Source organism: Dermacentor silvarum, chromosome 11, assembly GCF_013339745.2.
Source record: "Dermacentor silvarum isolate Dsil-2018 chromosome 11, BIME_Dsil_1.4, whole genome shotgun sequence".
NCBI lineage: Eukaryota > Metazoa > Arthropoda > Arachnida > Ixodida > Ixodidae > Dermacentor > Dermacentor silvarum.
The window spans coordinates 64247442-64266149 of NC_051164.1; the positions used below are offsets into that span (position 1 = coordinate 64247442).

Genomic DNA, 18708 nt, shown 5'->3' on the forward strand with positions numbered 1-18708 from the left:
TGCACAGCGTGTGTGTACGCTGACATAAACAGGTAAAAAATGAGATAGAGATCAACGTGGTGGGAAATGCAGGAGGGTTAGCCCGAAAAGATTCTGGTTTGCCACCCTGCACTGGGGGAAGGATAAGTGGAAATAAAAGACTGAAAGTATAGCGGAGAGAAAAAGCAGTCACAAGAAAAATACAGAAGGTTGGGAACGTCCGTGAGAACTATAGTCTCCCTAATAGGCCACTCGAACGCAAAAAACAAAAACAAATAAAAAACAAATTCGCCGACGATTACGATACTCCCTAATGCGAAATTACACTGCTACATAAGAGATCTAGCTCCTGGAGTATCTTTGTATGTTGCGTCATCAAGCAAATGAGCTATGAGATAAGAAATTTAGCTGCTGCTGGACCTGTGCAAGTTGCATCATAAACCAAATGAACTCTGCGAAAGAGAAATCTAGCTCCTGGAGTACCCGTGTAAGTTGCATAATAAACCAAATGAACTCTGTGATAGGAAGGCATTTAGCTCCTGCAGGAGCTGTGCAAGTTGCATCATCAAGGAAATGAGTTCTTAGATAAAAAGAAATCTAGCCCCTGGAGTACCTGTGGAAGTTACGTCATCAAGTAAAAGATTTCTGTGATAAGAAATTCAGCTCCTGGAGTAGCTGTGCAAGTTGCATCATCAACCAAATGAACTCTGCGATAACAATGAATCTAGCTCTTGGAGGACCTCTATAAGTTCCATCATCGAGTCAAATTAGTTCTGCGATAACAATAATTTTATCTCTTGGAGTGCCCGTCTAATTGCATCATCAAGCAAATGAGCTATGCGACAAGTTTACCTTTTATGGGGTGCCACGTTACATCACCGGCCAAACCTTTTCTGCTATGAACATTAGCTTCCGGAGCACCGTGTAACTAACATAATGAACTGCATGTGCTCTCACCTAAGGAGTTTGGCTTCTGGAGTACCACGTAACTTGCATCATCAACCAAATCAGCTCTGAGATCAAAACTATATTTCCTGTAGTATTATCGAAGTTCCATCATCAACCAAACGAGTCATGGGAAAGAACTTCAGCTGACTGAGAATATATTGTATTGGCATCATCCACCAAATGAGTTCTGCAAGAACCGCAATGTTAAAGAAGCTTAATAAAAAGTTCTCCACCGATTACGATACTCCTTAATGCGATACTTGAGCGCAGGTGTGTACGTGTTTTCATTTCGCAATATATTGGCTGGCGAGGACAATCTGTTTCTTGCGGCACGTTGCTAACAGAGCGAGGTGTAGCTCGACTGTCTCGCTAATCGCGAGAGGCAGCGCGTGGGTGACGCGTGGGCGAGATTCACAGCAGCAGCCGCAGCCAACAGACCTCCGCTCATGCAGCGCTTTGTTTCCATACATGGCATCGGTGGCGTCATCGGTGAACTGACGACGCGCGGTATACTCTGGCGCCATTCCGTAGCCATCGTCGCCGCAGTGCCCGTCTTGCGCGGCACTACGCTTTTATCACGCTTTCGCCACACCCTCCTCCTCCGCTTTCCGCCTCATAGTTCCGCTGCACCCTCCTCCTCCGCTTTCATCCTCGCGCTCTCTTCGCTATCGCCGTCTTTCATCCCCCGCTGCGCTTCGTGTTCACTATTTCATCCCTCGCCGCCATGCTCGCTCGCTCGGTTGCGCCGAGGGAAGCCAACGCCGACGCTCACCGCACGAACGGACGCGTAAGAGCTGCGCTCTAAAATTTCAAGAGTGCCATGACTGACTTGGGGTGTGACGACTGTATATGCCGGCGTTGCAGGACTGTCTGCTCCGAAAGCGGTCGGTCGTCAAGACGCGCCAGCGCGGTCGCGAGTTACTGCCTGTATGCGCTGTATCGGGGACAACGCAAAAAAAAAAAAAAAAAAAAAAACGTCTTGGGTAGTGTCCTCGTCGCCGCAGTGGTCACACTCAGCACTATCTTCCCTTTTGATGCGGAAAGCAAAGGATTTTGTAAAAGCGGCGCCAAGCCACAGTCGGTAAAGTACCGTTGTCTCTGGTCGGGACAGTCGAGGTCGAAGACAGCAGGCAACGTACACGGGATGTCTCTGAGATAACTTTAGCCAAGCTGTTCAACGAAAAGAAGATTAAGAAAAAAAAACACGGTGTAAGACCTAGGGTGGACCTATGGTTCGGTCGTCAGACCTCCGACGACCGAACACCATAGGCCTTGTCTTTCTTGTCGTTCTTTCTTGTCGTTGGACAGCTTGGCTAAAGTTTGCCGGGACACCCTATATGTCGACGTGTAGAGTGAGCGAGCACGTCGTGTGTGCACAGCGCCCTGCGTACGTCGAGGCACAGGTAATGTGTACGTTGTATGTACTATCAGCGTCAAGTGAAACATGAACAACGGAGCGCGTGGCCCAAGTATAAGTGAAGGTGTAGTGCGCGCCCTGGTTCTTAATTCTATGGCGCGCCGTCCAGTCACCACCATTGACAGGCGCGCACATCCGGTTTGGCCGATCGAACTTACAGGTGGCAGCACCGTCGTCACGCGCCGTCGATGTGGATAGGCGATCGACGGCGCGTAAATGTATGCGGCGGCGTTCCGCTGTGAGCAATTTGGCTCGATTTTCTGGCAATGAAACGCGCTGCGTGCAGTTATCTCATATTTCCCTCTAAATGCAATTTTCTTTTCACGAAATTCTCTCAACGTTTCTATTTACTTGAAATAATCGCTGTCATTCAATGGGGGACTGGCACTCACCAACAGTCTCTGTTTCGCACTTTCTCGGGGCTTTTTTGGGTATATTTCGCTTGCGGTCCGCCAGCTCTGTTAATGTTGTTGCGTCCGTTATTAATGCCGCAATCCCTGCGAATTTTGCACTGGTTTAAAAAGAAGTCTGTATTCCTGTACGACGAAGGTAAAGTAGCAAGTTAATGCGCACTCTGCATCACCAATTGATGTGCACTCTACAGCTCCTTTTCTTTTTTTTTTCTTTTTTATTGCGATAGTAATTAGATGGACACTCCAGGCGCATTTCTGCCATCGGCGTACTATAAGGTCAATTCGCTCGCTGCTTCTGCCGCGCTTGCTCACTGCAGCCTTTTTGACAGCGAGTTTCCGCGGTCATCGAGTGAGATGCGTTTCGTTTGTGCGCGCGTGACACCATGCTTGTTAATTTAGTTTGTATGCCTGTGTTTACAAGTTTACACGGCCGATAAGACAACGACCCTTACTTCGTATAGCTGTCCACTAATTTGATATCACAATCTATGCTTCGCCTTGTGAGAACGTTGTGCAGCAATGTGGTTAGGCCCGATGAGTTTGCTCATAAAAGGTAAAAACAATAGCAAATGTCATGTCAGTAACTATAAGTGTGCCGAAAACCGCACGGAGCATTCGGCACTTTACTGAATGTTCCTACTTTACTAACACTTTACGGCACTTAACTACAGGCTGCCTCCTTCTCAATCAATCAATCATTGCAACCATAACTGTACTTTAAGTGTGCCGATAACATGGAGCATTCCGCACTTTACTTTTCCAGGCGGCCTCCTTTTAAAGCAGTGAATGAATGAATGATTGAATCAGTCAATCAATCAATCAATCAATCAATCAATCATAACTATACTTTAAGTGTACCGAAACCACACGGAGCGTTCCTCACTTTACTTTTCCAGGCGGTCTCCTTTTCAATCAATCAATCAATCAATCAATCAATCAATCAGTCAGTCAGTTCTTCACTTCTTTTACGTTCGCAGGCATGCGCTACGGACTGTGCGAGACTGCAACGACTGCGGTGGCGCGGCGCACTGGATGCATGCATGGAGCCGTGGATGCCTTTCCCTTGGCATGAACGACTGAAACGCTCCCTAAACTTGGCACGCGCACCCCTGCAGCAGCGAAGCACTGCTGTCTCGCCAGCAGCCGCGCGGTCGCCGAAGCTCGTCAAAGGCAAGGAGGCGTCGTCGGCATAGCTCGGGGCAACGAATGCAGGGCTCGATGGCTGCCCCAGATAAGGCCTAGTTGTATGCGCACGGAACATCGTGCACGGAGGCGGCTGCCAGGTGAAGACACGCCAGCCTCCGATTGCGTAAGACAGTCCATATTTCATTCGTTCTACGACACTTGCGTAGTAGAGTTAGTTTCGTTCGTTTTATTACCGGTCACGCAGGCTCAGCGGTAATAGCCTGGCTTAAATTATGAGGGACAGTTAAGAGAAACGCTAAATCAGCTTAGATTAATAAGGTATTCTACCTAAGACTATTTTGTTTTTGTTAAACCGAAACGATCGTAGAGCCAAAAAGCACGATCAAAGCAAAAGAAGGAGTGTATTTTGTTAATTTCGCGGTAATGCATTCATTATTTAGAGAGAGAATGAAAAGCAACGTTTTGTTTCTCTAATTTCGCGCCGGAGCCCAAGAGCCTGCACGTCAGTGTGACGTCACAAAATGCAGAACCTTTTCTTTTCTTTAATTTGCGCTGTTGTGGTTCAGTAAAAATTGTTGAAACGTGCTAAGTTCAGTCTTTGGCAACCTTAGATTATAATGTAGTCCATTTTCACCGATAAAAAAAAATAATTTTAACTTGGAGCGAGCAGACGCCGTTAGAGCCCATGTGGTGCGGGAATTTACCGGTGGAGGCGTGCCATTCGGTCTTTCCTTTTTTGCGTCTTTATTGGTTTATACTGCGCGTCTTCTCGCGCTAAGGGTGGATTTTTGTTGTAGATGAGAATTTCACTTACACGCATATAGTAGTTTTTCTCTTTAGTGTCGCTTTAATAGGAAACTTTAGCTTGTGGCCATGGAACTCCCTATTCAAATGCACGTAAAACACAGAAATGTTTTTATGAGACAGCCGCTGGACTGATTTATACGAGTTATTGCATTTGAGAGAGGGAGATACATTCTTGGGACTCCAGGAAGCGGAACTCTGATTCGATGCCTGGAAGCTTTTCGGAATTTAGCGTCAGGAAATTCCCAAAAATTAGTAAGGTGAAAAACATTGAAGCCCGAAGTTTACAAATCTGTAAGTATATACCCCAAAATCCGATATCGCAGTTATCTAAACTGAATCTGTTGAAGCATTTCAAGAGAACAAATTTGATATACGAGTTTACAGATTACGTGAAATCGATAGTTTACTAGGGCTTTCCAAAAGTCTGACTATACTCACAATTTAGTGAAATATTTAAAAGCGGTGTGTTAATACATCAATTTTGTCTGCTTACACGTCATCATAATCATCATCAGCCTGTATGTATGTCCACTGCAGGACGAAGGCCTCTCCCTGCGATCTCCAATTACCCCTGTCTTGCGCTAGCTCATTCCAACTTGCGCCTGCAAATTTCCTAATTTCATCACCCCACCTAGTTTTCTGTCGTCCTCAAATGCGCTTTCCTTCTCTTGGTATTTATTTTGTAACTCTAATGGTCCACCAGTTATCCATCGTACGCATTACATGGCCTGCTCAGCTCCATTTTTTTCTCTTAATGTCAATTAGAATATCGGCTATCCCCGTTTGTTCTCTGATCCACACCGCTCTCTTCCTGTTTCTTAACGTTAGGCGTAACATGCTTCGTTCCATCGTTCTTTGTGCGGTCCTTAAATTGTTCTCGAGCTTCTTTGTTAACCTACAAGTTTCTGCCCCATATGTTAGCACCGGTAGAATGCAATCATTGTACACTTTTCAACGACAGTGGTAAGCTCCCAGTCAGGATTTGGCAACGCCTGCCGTATGCACTCCAACTCAATTTTATTATTCTGTAAATTTCCTTCTCATGATCAGGGTCACGTGTGAGTAATTGACCTAGATAAACGTACTCCTTTACAGACTCTAGAGGCTGGCTACCGATCCTGAATTCTTGTTCGCTTGCCAAGCTATTGAACATTATCGTTGTCTTCTCTATATTAATCTTCAACCCCCATCTTACACTTTCTCGGTTAAGGTCCTCAATCATTTGTTGTAATTCGTCTCCATTGTTGCTGAATAGTACAATGTCATCTGCAAAACGAAGGTTGCTGAGAGATTCGCCGTTGAGCCTCACTGTTAAGAGTTCCCAGTCTAAGAGCTTGAATACTTCTTCTAAGCATGCAGTGAATAGCATTGGAGAGATTGTGTCTCCTTGCCTGACTCCTTTCGTGATAGGTATCTTTCTACATTTCTTCTGGAGAACAAATGCAGCTCTATTACATGTATTATTAGTTAAATAAACAGAACTGTCGCATCGTTTCTCATTGCTGAATTAGTGTCGTAAAATTGGTACTCAAGCGTTGTTTTAATTTTTGTTCAATTTTCCAGTTGTCAACAATTTTCGTGATGTAGTTGACGACCTAAATTAGAAATCCACTTCCTACAGTAGGTATTTTGTGACCTTTCCATTCATACGCAATAATCCTCATCGAAATCGGTGCAGTGGAAGAAGAGCAAAACGATTTCTGTTTTCCCACGTATTTAGGTCCGAGACCATGATGTAAAGCAATTTACTCTTAACCAGGCCTTTGTTATTGCAGCGAAGCTGCTAGCGTCTATTTTGTCGGATTTTTTCATGGCCTCGTTCTGTGCTCACCCAAAAACAGTACCGCCACCTAGCGGGTGCGGCCACTCGGACAGACCTCAAACGGCAGCTGGAAAATGGCTTTGTCTTTTGAGTTTCCGCGTAACAGAAATATGTTTTCTCGTACATTACAATCCGAAGCTATCGTGTCTGCAGCTTGTGTGTTCGTCGTCCTTCACGCGTTGCTAGACGCAATTTACTTTGAAAAATTCAGTTGGTTGAACAAGGCACTTGCGCTTGGCGGAGGGCCTAGAAGAACGAGGATGCATGCTGCACTTCTGCCCACGTGCGCGCGCTCGTGATGTACGTCTCTTGCGGTGGCGATGGTGCTTGTCTAACGTCGGCAACAGCTTCGCTGTACATCGACTCTTACAGGGTGGAATGGAGGCGGATTTGTTTTTTTTTTACTTTGATTTCTGGCTACGCCATTCTTGCACTAACCACGTGCCGCTCGGAGACAGAGGGAGTGGGCGATAAGAAGGAAAGGCAGGGAGATTAACGAAGATCGCGCCCGGTTAACCACTCTGCGCTAACTGTAACTCTTGGGACAGCATTTTGTGAGAGTTTTTTTTGCCACCATTCTTTTTTTTTTGCCTTTTAAACAAAGCTTGTCTTGCCTCTACCCCCCCCACTCTACGCATGCTGGCTGCTGTCTTGCCGAGTGTACAACTCGGGCCACTGATTATGTGCAGCTGTACATGTGTCACTGCGTATACACGAATCAACAAGCAGCACACGTATGAACAAGCAGAGCAAGAAGCAATAAGCGAGAAAGTCAGCCACAGAAAATTGTTGAAGAAGTCGACTACAGAGAAGCGAAGACGTCGCCAGCAGAAGCAGCCGAGTGTTGAGAAAGAATGGAACAGCATATATTGGGGCCCGAGCAAGCATTGAGCTATAAAGAGAAGTGGATAAGAAGTGAAGACATTTCAGTAAACATCAAACAAAGCTTCGCTCATCCCCGATTCCCCACGCATATGCCGGGAATCCACTTATCATCATCATCATCATTTCTTATCACCTCTACCGCCGAGGTTCGATCGTGGTGACAGAGGCAGTGCCGCATCGCGCGAGCCAATCACGAAGGGCCAAAATAATGAAACCTATTTGGTTGCAATATAAGGGGGACCCAAAAACAACCGGAATCGTACTCATGCGCATCGTGTGCTTGTAGTACAAGGTTGCGCCGCCAAGGCGCTGTGGGAGGACCTCACCTGAGTCAGTAGGACAAGTTGCGTCAACCGATAAACGACGCGTATGGCTTCTCTTACAGTTGTGCGTGTGCGTGTGTGCGTGTGTGTGCGTGTGTGTGCGTGTGTGTGCGTGTGTGTAGTGCGCTCGTGACACGAACAACGTGCGGCTGCCAAGTCTCGTTTTTCACTCGACAAGAACGCAGCAGAAACTGTTGTGATGACGTAAGCAGCTTACAAAGAACATGCTCTCAGTGAAACGCACGCGTACGAATTGCTTGCTCGGTTCAAAAGGGGGGAAATGACCATTGAAGATGAGCCCTGTTACGGAGTCGCCCTTGAAGTGCGCGAACCGAGGACAACGTCGCCAAAATCCGTGATCTCGTCAGGGAAGATCGACGCAGAACAATCGACCAACTCGAAGACTTATCCGGGCTATCCGGGAGCTCCATTAAGCGCATTTTGCCGGCTATTTTTTGGGGTTTCCCCTCTGTATGGGCAATGCTTAAAAGCCGGAGGACGTTATTTTAGGCCCTTGGCCAGACGTTCAATCGAGTTTTAAGGTCATCCAGGCGTTACTGGACTTTTTAAAAGGTACGGGCCTGGACTGTAGGCTCTGAGTATAGCAAGTTGCTTGGAATGCTTGCCTTATGTTTTACATCCTCCTTCTCTCGCCATCGTCAACCATCATGCGCCTCTTTCTTTCCCTCTTTCTTTCCCTTTTTTCCCCAACGCAGAGTAGCTGGCTAGAGGAATGTACCTCAGGCCGACCTCTCTGCATTTCGTACCATTAAACTTATCTTTCTCTCTCTCTCCCTCTGAAAGCAAATGGGATGCGACAAGGAGGCGAGTTGTTCACCACCTATTATCGGTTATCGCCGTATGATTGAAAAATTGTGTTGCGTTTAGGATACGCGATTGCACGCAAAAAAAAAGAACAAAGAAGAAAAAAAAATTGACTCGCCATCCCGGCCCTACGAAAGTGCATGTCCAGCGAAGCTGTCGCAAAACTACCACTACCACTGCTGAGGGAGGTATGCAATGCTTCATTCATGGTTAGCATGATTGTTTTGAGCTTGTTCTTAATTAAAACTTAACCTGTTCTGTACGATGTATGCGTGATTCCAATGAATGTATGCACTGTTCGCTTCACTCTGCTGAGTGCTTGTAGCCTCTGCCTTACGGGGGTATGAGCCATTGCATTTTTTGCATGCTTATAGGGGGGTATGAGCCATCGCTGACGACGATAATTTCTGCTAACGTAAAGGACCCGAAAAATGCCGACCACCGACAGGCTAACTGGCGTCGCTGCAAAACGGTCCTGGAAGTTGATCTCCCTGCATCGAGTACGAGGTTAGACAGTCTACTGTAAAAGAAGTGAGTGCTAACCGGTTGTTTCCGCCAACGACCGGCTGTTCATTGCTACATTTTTTTTTTGTTTCGTGTGTGACTGTGTGTGCAACAGGATCCGCTGTTTGTATCCCTGCTCGATGACGGCGGTGGTTGCGGTTACGTATCCTTGCACCGTTTAAGCCTTAAGCAGCATCATGACCCAAAACTGGCTTGCTGTTCCTCCCATAGCACGTTCCTCGTTCAGTTTCAAGTTTTTTTTAACTCGCGAAAATAATGTAGCTTCTTTTTTTTACCGAGAGTTAAGCAAACGTGCGGGGTTAAAACACCTAGAACTGATTGTATAAATTGAAAATCTACCTCGCGCAGTCGGTAGATTTAAACTTTTTTTATTAAAATGCAACAAACCTCATCTTTTGGATACAATAAATGCCGAGCAACACGATGCCTCCTTGCCCATGTATTAAGCCATTTCTAATTTATTTCAAAAATCTGAAAATTTCAGGAAAAGGTAAAGTACTAGGTCTACAACTCTGTAAATAAAAAGCGACCATGTCACCGTTCTGTAAGCTGCACCTACCGCTGAGACATTCAACGCGGTGAAAATTAATGTATTATACAGCGCTCTGTAGTATGCCACTAAATTGTGAGCAGGGCTTTTGCAAAACCCGTGTAAACTTTCTAACGACTTGACGTAAGCTGTCAGCTCATAACATCCGTCCGCTTACGATGCTCTAACATATTCATCTTACAAAACTAACACGCAAACTACACACAAACTACACTGAACATTGAGCACGCTTTGTTAGTAAGTGATCAATTATTGTAACGAACTAAACTCTCTTAGCTAGACACGCACGTCTTCAAAATATTATGGCTCTCTCAAAAAGAGGCCAATCGAAGTCCCCACTTACTGGCGTTCCAATGCGAGAAGTGAATGACGAAATACGTATAGGGGACATACATTTACGAGGAATTATTCAATGAAAGATTTTTTTCACGATCTTCGACGCTGTTTCCTGGTCGCATATGTGGGCGACAACTTCAAGCCTCTGAATGTAGAGCAGCTTTTACAGGTTCTCTTCCCTTTATGCTAGCGAAAAATAAATTTGATTAAATTAATCTGCAAATGCACATTAATTTAATGAACGTACCTGTACATAGATCATGAATGGACAAGGACAGAGCCGAGAATGCTGGCGTATACAATGTAGAGAAAAATCATGCGAGCTGCATCAGCGAACTAGCATCCTACAAAAAAACTGAAAAAAAGAAGCCATTATGGCAGTGACAAGTGGCTTGATAGTTCACAGAAGACGCAAGAACGACTGACGGGTGGCAACGCCGTCTTCAACTTACCGCAACAGCGCACTGTGACGTCACGTGGCGTCATCAAAGAAACGTTTGAAATCTGTGACATCAAACTGACGTCAAGGTAGATATACCTGGTAGCGAAGCTTCCATAGAAGCCCATACGTTCAAAACATGGTTGCTTACCGGCGGTTCATGGGGCTTAGCGCCATCTGTGTGAGGAGGGAACACTTCCGGCGGAAGAAAAAATAATTTGACGTCATATCCGTCAAAAACAGAAGTGACGTCATTTTGTTCTCATAGGCGCGAAATTTGTTTTCGGAGGCCTGCCATTAGAGCTGTATATTCAAATGCCCCGCCATTTGACTTCACGGGCGTTCCGAGTTTTCAGCGCGAAAAGCGATGCCGGAAAAGATCAGCCGTACGGGTGTCGAAATCGCATCGCTGCACAGAACATACTTTCTTAGGAGGCCGACGAACACTTTGGGCGTAGATTGCGTTGAGTGCTCGTCCTTTCGTCGGACGCCAAGCCCGTCGGCCAGCGCTGTTGCGCGAAAACAACTAAGTAAACACGTATCTGACGGTCGCTACTATTACTTTTGACTGCACAGGTTAAGAAACAATAAAACTACCCGCGTCACCTAATTCAGGCAAACCTCGACATGCAACACAACACATATGAGGGGGGCGTATTGTAACAGGTGAACTTAACGAGCGCGCCTTTCCACGCAGTCCAAGAGTTGCATGGCATTGCAAGTGATAGCGGCGTCAACGCCCACCGCTATCGATGGGCGCTCTCACGGTGGGCCCTGAAAAAAGGTATATATTGATAATGATCTAGTAAAATACAGTTGTATCTTTTCTCGCCATGCATATATAAAATGAATTAGGAATTTTATTTTCGTTGAATGAATCTAACTGCGTCTCGCTTTAATTTAAAAACGCTTTTTTTCTTTCCCATTGTTTATTCCCCCCAAACATAGTCGCGCTTCAATCGCTGCTCCCATAACCACCCTTGCTGATGTCGGTGACAATTGGTTCTGAACCGCTTTTCGCCCGAAGCTTCGCGACCTATGTGAATCGACCTTGCTGACGTGTTGGCGCTGGGCCTGTGGCGCGAAATTCAAAGAAATGATATTTTGACCTTCATTGTTTCTTGTTACAACTAACTTCTCCCCGAGAAATGAAGCAGTTCTGAAAGAACGCTTCATCAGACTGAACGATAACCTGGCGTTTCTCTTTAGCATCTTTTCAAAGATAAAGAAACAGACTGCGACACTGATCTCGAGATTATGCTGCCGGTCAAAAAACACAATCTTCAAAGGCATCTACATTGTTTTATCGCACACTTCTCGATGTTTATCGGCTCCTTTCTCGTGTCAGGGCTCCGCAGCGTGGCCTCCCAGAGCAGTGGGGCATGGCTGATGCAAGCTCACCGTCGCATTGCCCCTCGCGAGTAATAATAACACCTGGTCTGCTCAGGAAGCGGGCGTCGACGCCTCTTGCTTTGGCGGCGTCGTTTCCTGTTCGTCTAGTTTTTGCAGCGGCGCGGCGCGCAGTGAAAACGCGCGCTCGCGTTTGTTGGTCTTTCTGCGTTGACGTTCAGAAGTAAGAAGGAGGTGTTGTGCGGCCTTTCTTTACAAAGAACCGGGTGAGGCTTAACACGAAGACTCGTCAAGCCGCCGCTACCGCTAAAGAGCGCGCCTGAAACAGCCCGCAGTCGAGGTTTCTTTTCTATCTTCCCCCCCCCCCCCCTTTTTTTTTTTTTTTTTACTTTAGCGCGCAGTCTGTGTCAAATGAATATGCAAGGTGGACGTGATGAAATGCAAACAAGTGGCGCTCGTCCAAGAAAACACGAATAGCGTGCAAAAAAAAAAAAAAACCATGACGTGGCTGCCAAAGCCGCGAAGGACAGCGAGCAAACTGATGCCTGTATACACAAGACCCTGCGAGCGGTGATAACGGGCAAACTTTGTTACTGCGTTATTGTGTTTGTCCTATTATTTCGTGGGCCGTGTGTCTGCACGTGTGTAGTCGAAGATGTTCTCCGTACCATCGTACGCGTGTTGCGTCTACTGTGCGTATAATTTCTGCCTGGTAACCTTTGTCGGTATTTCTCGCGATAGCAAGCTGTGTTAGGTGATCATAGGTGCTGAAATGTGACAACAAACGTACTGCAAGCCCTCCGGTTATATTGTTTAGAATGTGTACTACAACGTGATTTTAATAGCCATGTTTTTCACGTTTATAAAGCTCTTGCTCCACATTTTTCACGGTGTGTCATTGCCAACACTTTTACAAGTTTGCATCCACTTTCACGCAGCTGTCAGTTTTGTTCACATTTATTTGGAACATAAGTGGTAATTCACGAATTGAAGCTGCAGTGAGTTCGCAAGGCACACTCACTTGGAGTGAATTTTGAATAACTTGCGGTAAAGATGCACCGTCACTCAAGTTACCTTTTTAGCGAAATGCACTTTCATTCAGTGAAATTATAAAATAACTGGAACACCCATGTATTTCGAAGCACATTTTGGGAACGTATGAGGATGACGCTAAAACAGGTGTCATCCTCAGAAAAATTGAGGCTGAAAACACCGAAGATGATGTTGAATGTCAGCGATAGCTTTCTTGTGTAACATGCTGCACATCTCCATGCCATCCGTGAATTACGGAACCTTATGGGAACCCAGAGGGGGCACAACTTTACGGGCAACACAGAAGACAGCACGAAGTGGCAACCTCACTGACAATCGCAATGTCAAATGATACCACGACATAGCATCATCATCATGATCAGCGTATATTTATGTACACTGCAGACGAATGCCTCTCCCTGCGATCTCCAATTACCCCTGTTTTGCGATAGCTGATTCCAACTTGCACCTGCAAATTTCCTAACCTCATCATTTCCAACCACACCTGTTTATCCGCCGTCCTCGACTGCGCTTCCCTTCTCTTGGTGTCCATTCTGCAACTCTAATGGTCCACCGGTTATCCATCCTACGCATTACATGGCCTCCCCATCTACATTTTTTTTCTCGTAATGTCAATTAGAATATCGGCTATCCCCGTTTGCTCTCTGATCCACACCACTCTCTTCCTGTCTGTTAACGTTATGCCTAACATTTCTCGTTCCATCGTTCTTTGTTCGGTCGTTAACTTGTTCTCGAAATTCTTTGTTAACCTCCAAGTTTTTGCCTGTATGTTAGCACCGGTAGAATGCGATGATTGTACACTTTTCTTTTAAATGACAGTGGTAAGCTTCCAGTCAGGATTTGGCAATGCCTGCCGTATGCACTCCAACCCAATTTTATTATTCTGTAAATTTCCTTCTCATGATCAGGGTCCCTTGTGAGTAATTGTCCTAGATAAACGTACTCCTTTACCGACTCTAGAGGCTGACTGGCGATGCCAAATTCTTGTTCCCTTGCCAGGCATTTGAACATTATCTTTGTCTTCTGCATATTAATCTTCAACTCCACTCTTACACTTTCTCAGTTAAGCTCCTCAATCATTTGTTGTAATTCGTCCCCATTGTTGTTGAATATGACAACGTCATCTGCAAACCGAAGGTTGCTAAGATATTCGCCATTGATCCTCACTCCTAAGCCTTCCCAGTCCGAGAGCTTGAATACTTCTTCTAAAATGACATGTATTCAATGCCAAATAGAAATCGTAGCGATGTCAAGCACGGACTCTTCGAAGTAAGGCTCTTCCAGTGGTAGACTCACTCAACCGAAGGAATGTGTCTGTAGGGCCTCAGAGACTTGAAGCGCGGAGAGGTAGATACCAAGTTTCATCTATTACTTTTCTGCTTGATGCTGATTTAGGAACGCCTAAAGATAAATGAAGACGTCTCCTGTGGATAACTTCCAAGCGTTGGTATTGTCTTTCGGATAGGCGCATCCGCGGCAGTTGGTGCAAAATTCTGCTTACAAGTGCAGAGAGCAGCTTCAACATAGAGGTGGGATGAATATCCCAGTAGACGCCAGCGATGCGCTTAAATGCATTCAGCCTTTCCAGTGAGGACGCTGCAAGGTATAGTCCACAGCTCGCCGCCATATTATACTGCTGTCCAAGATGACGCCCAGAAAAAGCGAGCACTGGCAACTTGCCGTAGAGGAATACCTGCCATATTCAGCTGCAGTCGCGTTCATCGTCGACCCAGTTCAGGAAAAAAAAACACAAAAGATAACTTTGCTGCTGATAAGGAGGGGTGAGCGTTTGAAAGGTAGGCCTCAAGTGATGAACTAGCCCCCTGGTCTACCCGTGCTAGACGTTTGTGCTTGGAAACGCTGCATTTTCGCTTAGCTTTTGCCTGCAGTCAGTAAAATAGCACAACTGTGCTCGTCGCGCATGCTAGCCCAGGTTGCGCAGATCTATATACTAGGCTGCGTGCCCGAGCTGTGGAAATATTCAGGCTCTTCAGAGATCTCGCGTCCCGTAATCTTTTAACAAGGACTCGTACTAAACATTAGAATGTTGTTTCGTAGTTGTCCTCATACGAAATCACTCAAAATTTAAGGCATTGATGGTGAGTCTGTAACGTGCCCTGTAGACAATTACAGAGATATGAAATTAGCTGAGGGCGTCACGCCGCGGAGATGCGGTGGCGGTATCCAGAACTATCGCTGTAGGCAAGTGAGGAGAAACGAATCCGCCTCGCGTGACGTGAACGAATGATGCTTTTGGCAATAATTAGCATAATAACGACAAACATCGCAGGCATGTTAATACTATCGAGATGACATGAGTGCCTTGAGGCAATCCTTAAAGATGAAAAGCTTTCTGCTCAAGTTACCGACGGATCATTTGTGCTGCAGAACAGAGCGAGTGTTGCCCCAAGTGAGGCGACTCGGCGGGGGGGTTTTCTACCAGTGTCCACCTCGTGGACATGTCCATTTCGTCTGCTGCTGAAGTTCTCAGTGGCTGGGCTGGGGTACGCGTCACAAGGAGACAGGCGCCCCCAGCCAATCAGCACTTCTGCAGCAGACGAAATGGACATGTCCACTAGGTGAACACTTACGTAATACGCCCTATGGTCCGTATTCCCGCACAATTCTTAAGCTAGAACTGTTGCTAAGCCAATCGTGAGACCTGCCGATTGTGGTGTTGGAGATGTTATTAGCCGAGGTGACCGGCCCACGGTGAACAACATTTGACAACGAAAAGCACCGCGAATTTGACCCCCGGAGAAGAGTGATTGTGCAACCACCGTGCTTGCACGCCGACGCACAACGCACTCATGTGCACCCGGCGACTTGCTCACCTTACGTTTGGTTGGCTCGGTCTTGGTGATCATTCGGTACAGTTCACGACTCTTCGGATTCTGTTTCCTATTTATCCCTTACCCCATTCCTGTATTAAGACAATACAGCCATCCCTCGAGAAGTAAAACACTTCACTTATTGAATCGTGCTGCCCTGTATTATGTTGTTTGCGTGTGTCGTATATTTGCGCTACGATGTATTTCCCAAAACAGTCGTCCGTCGCTCTGAGAGGCAGATCCCGGCGATAGTGGAGGTGCGACGGCGTACAGGTGAAAGCTGAAGTCGGAAAAGAACAGCGAAAAAAAAAAAAAAAAAACGAGAAATGAATCGTTCTAAACACCGGATGTTTCCTTCATCAACGCCTGGAATCCATACTGCTGCTGTTTGGTTTGGTTTTCCTTCGACGATGGCGCATAATGTAGTTGCGACCTGTTCTTTTAGCTCCACATCACCTCCACCATCGTCGTTTTCAGCAACAGCAGCAGCAACAACAACAACAAAAAATCGGAGGACGCTTAAGCTTCGCCTTTAAGAGTGGAACGCGACAGCATTCAAAGATTCCTGGCTGCTCATCGGGCTTTTTTCTCGTATATTCAAATTACAATCCGACATTATCGCATCAATAGGCTTTGGTTAAGTCGTACTTTACGATTTTTTCTGACGAATTTTACTTTGAGAAATTAAATGTTTGTTCACTAACGCCTTGCGCCACGCGAAGGGCCTGCCGGGTTGGAGTGGTTCGGGATGATGTGGTTCGGCATGATTATTTCCGCCAACGACGCCGGCGCTTACGCCGACGCCGGATTTTCTGCGACACGGGGCCCTTAACGCTATCGCATTAAAAAGAACAACAACAACAATCCGTTCACGGTTACTGCAGAACGAAGGCCTCTCCCAGAGATCACCTCCGCTTTTATTCATCAATTGCGTCAGCCGACACCGTTCTAATACCTGCAAATTTCACAATCTTGTCACTGCATCCAACATGTCACCCCATAGTGGCGTTTTCATTGCTATGAATCAAAGCGTCATGATTTTCTTTTTTTCCTTCCGGCTCAGAGTCCAGGCGCTCATGGCAGAAAATCAACGACAGTGTAGGATAACGCTGTCGAACGCTGTTTTATTTATATTTGCATACCACATCTGACTGTGACGCAAAAACGAACGATCGACCCATTGGCCTCGCTGCCGTCAGGTTCTTGCGCACTGAACGCGCCATGCGAACAAGTTCATTATAGCTGAGTGAGAGAGAAATGGAGAGAGAAACGACTTTATTCAAGGTCACATGAAGATCTTCAAGGTGCTTTTCCGCTAAGCGGCAGAGAGTCATTGCGTTGACGTGAGCAGCCGATCGAGGGTAGGAGGGGGATCGGGGTGGTGAGGAGATGTGATGGCTGGGGGCAGATGAACAGGGGATGCTCCACGTTCGCGTGTATACCGACAGGGGCAGTTGAGGCAGAATGGGTCCGAACGGAAACGGTATAGGTAGAGCTTGAATATCATCGGAGATTGCGTCTCCTTGCATGCCGTCCATGCGACCCCTTTCTTGATAGGTAACGTTCTACTTTTCGTGTGGAGAACCACGGTAGCTGCGGAATCTTAGTAGATATTTGCCAAGATATTCACGTATGCCTCCTGTACTCCTTGGTTACGCAATGCATCTATGACTGCTGGTATCTCTACTGAATCAAGTCTACTGAATCAAGAAGAAAGTAACGGATATTCGAAATCATAACGCGACAAAGATTGAGGAAGCAGTAAAATAAGGACGCAGCATGAAATCAGTGAGAAGAAAACTTGGCATAGGACAAGGCAAGATGTGTGCACTGAAAGATAAGCAGGGCAATATCATCAGCAATGTCGATGACGTAGTAAAAGCAGCGGAAGAATTCTATACTGACCTGTACAGTACCCAGAGCAGCCAATCTACTTTCATTCGAAGTAGTGATCGAAGTAATCGAGAAATCTCCGAAGTATAATCAACCTCTCTATAAGCGAACGTATCAAAGTTATGTAATTTCGTTACCGATTTGCTACAGATTCAGTCGAAACAAAATCAAAATTGTAGGATGATTCTCTGTGCCTTTCATAAGGTGTCCTCGTAATTGTAAAGCGATTAAATCTTGATTTAACGTACAGTTACTGCAGTCACGTCGCACTTTTTCTTTTTCACGAAAAGAATCGAATAATATCGGCTCAAAACACATCCGTAAAGTAATTATTGACTGCAGGAATTACGACTACGGAAAATCTGCCGCTTCACCATAGCTGACGGAACGCGGCAAGTCAAACATTACACTCAGTCATGGCAGTTACCACTTCAGCTAAGTGGTTCGTGGCAATACCTTGCCGTGCGTGATATGAAATTGAGCCACACTGTCTGAGAGGTGGGTTCAATTTACCGGGAGCTTAATGAGCGTTTCTTTTTTTTTAATGTCCTCGCCACTACTGGACAAATCTGTCAAAAAACAAGTCGCGTGCACAGATGTTTACACAGCGCGACTGAAAGGGTTAAACCGAGGCTGTCTACGTACGTGAACGCAATAAGGGTTAGAAAAAATGCCAGCGGAGACAGGCGTGCGGCGAGTAGCATCTCATGATTAGACGCCTATAGACCAGCACGTAGCCGACGAAGCGTGTTCCGATTGCATAGTGCGTTTGCGAATGGCTCTGGACGAGCTCCTGGCAGTGACTCCGATTGGCCGAATCAAGCAGCACGTGCTGCCGGCGTTTGCTTTGGTTCGCCGCATGCCCGGAGGATTGCGTCATTGGCTGTTACAGAATGCATCGCGTATTACGACCCGATTACATAAGAAGGAAATAAAAAAAGAGCCATTTCACTGCTTTAAAGGTGCATGTACGCAAGGAATTCGTATACGGCATGCCTGCTGACCGCGCCCGAGTCAGCTTGAGATTTACTCTTTGACATTTAATTTTCGTCTGATTATAATGTCTGTTGCAGTTGCAGCTACAGTTCGGAGGCAGCACTAACAGAAGAAAGGAATGTGCACTCTGCTGTACAATAAATGCGAATGGGTACTGGCGTAATAGGACT

General features: G+C 46.1%; 1 protein-coding gene across 1 annotated transcript in view; it reads left to right on the forward strand.

The window, feature by feature from the left end:
* Window positions 1-3850: 3850 nt before the first annotated feature.
* Window positions 3851-18708, forward strand: part of LOC125941317 (uncharacterized) — a 141936-nt gene continuing 127078 nt past the window's right edge. Inside the window, exons 1-2 of the mRNA XM_049658332.1 lie at window positions 3851-4066; window positions 8940-9096. The gene's annotated coding sequence lies outside the window, so the exon portion shown is untranslated. The remainder of the gene's footprint in view (window positions 4067-8939; window positions 9097-18708) is intronic.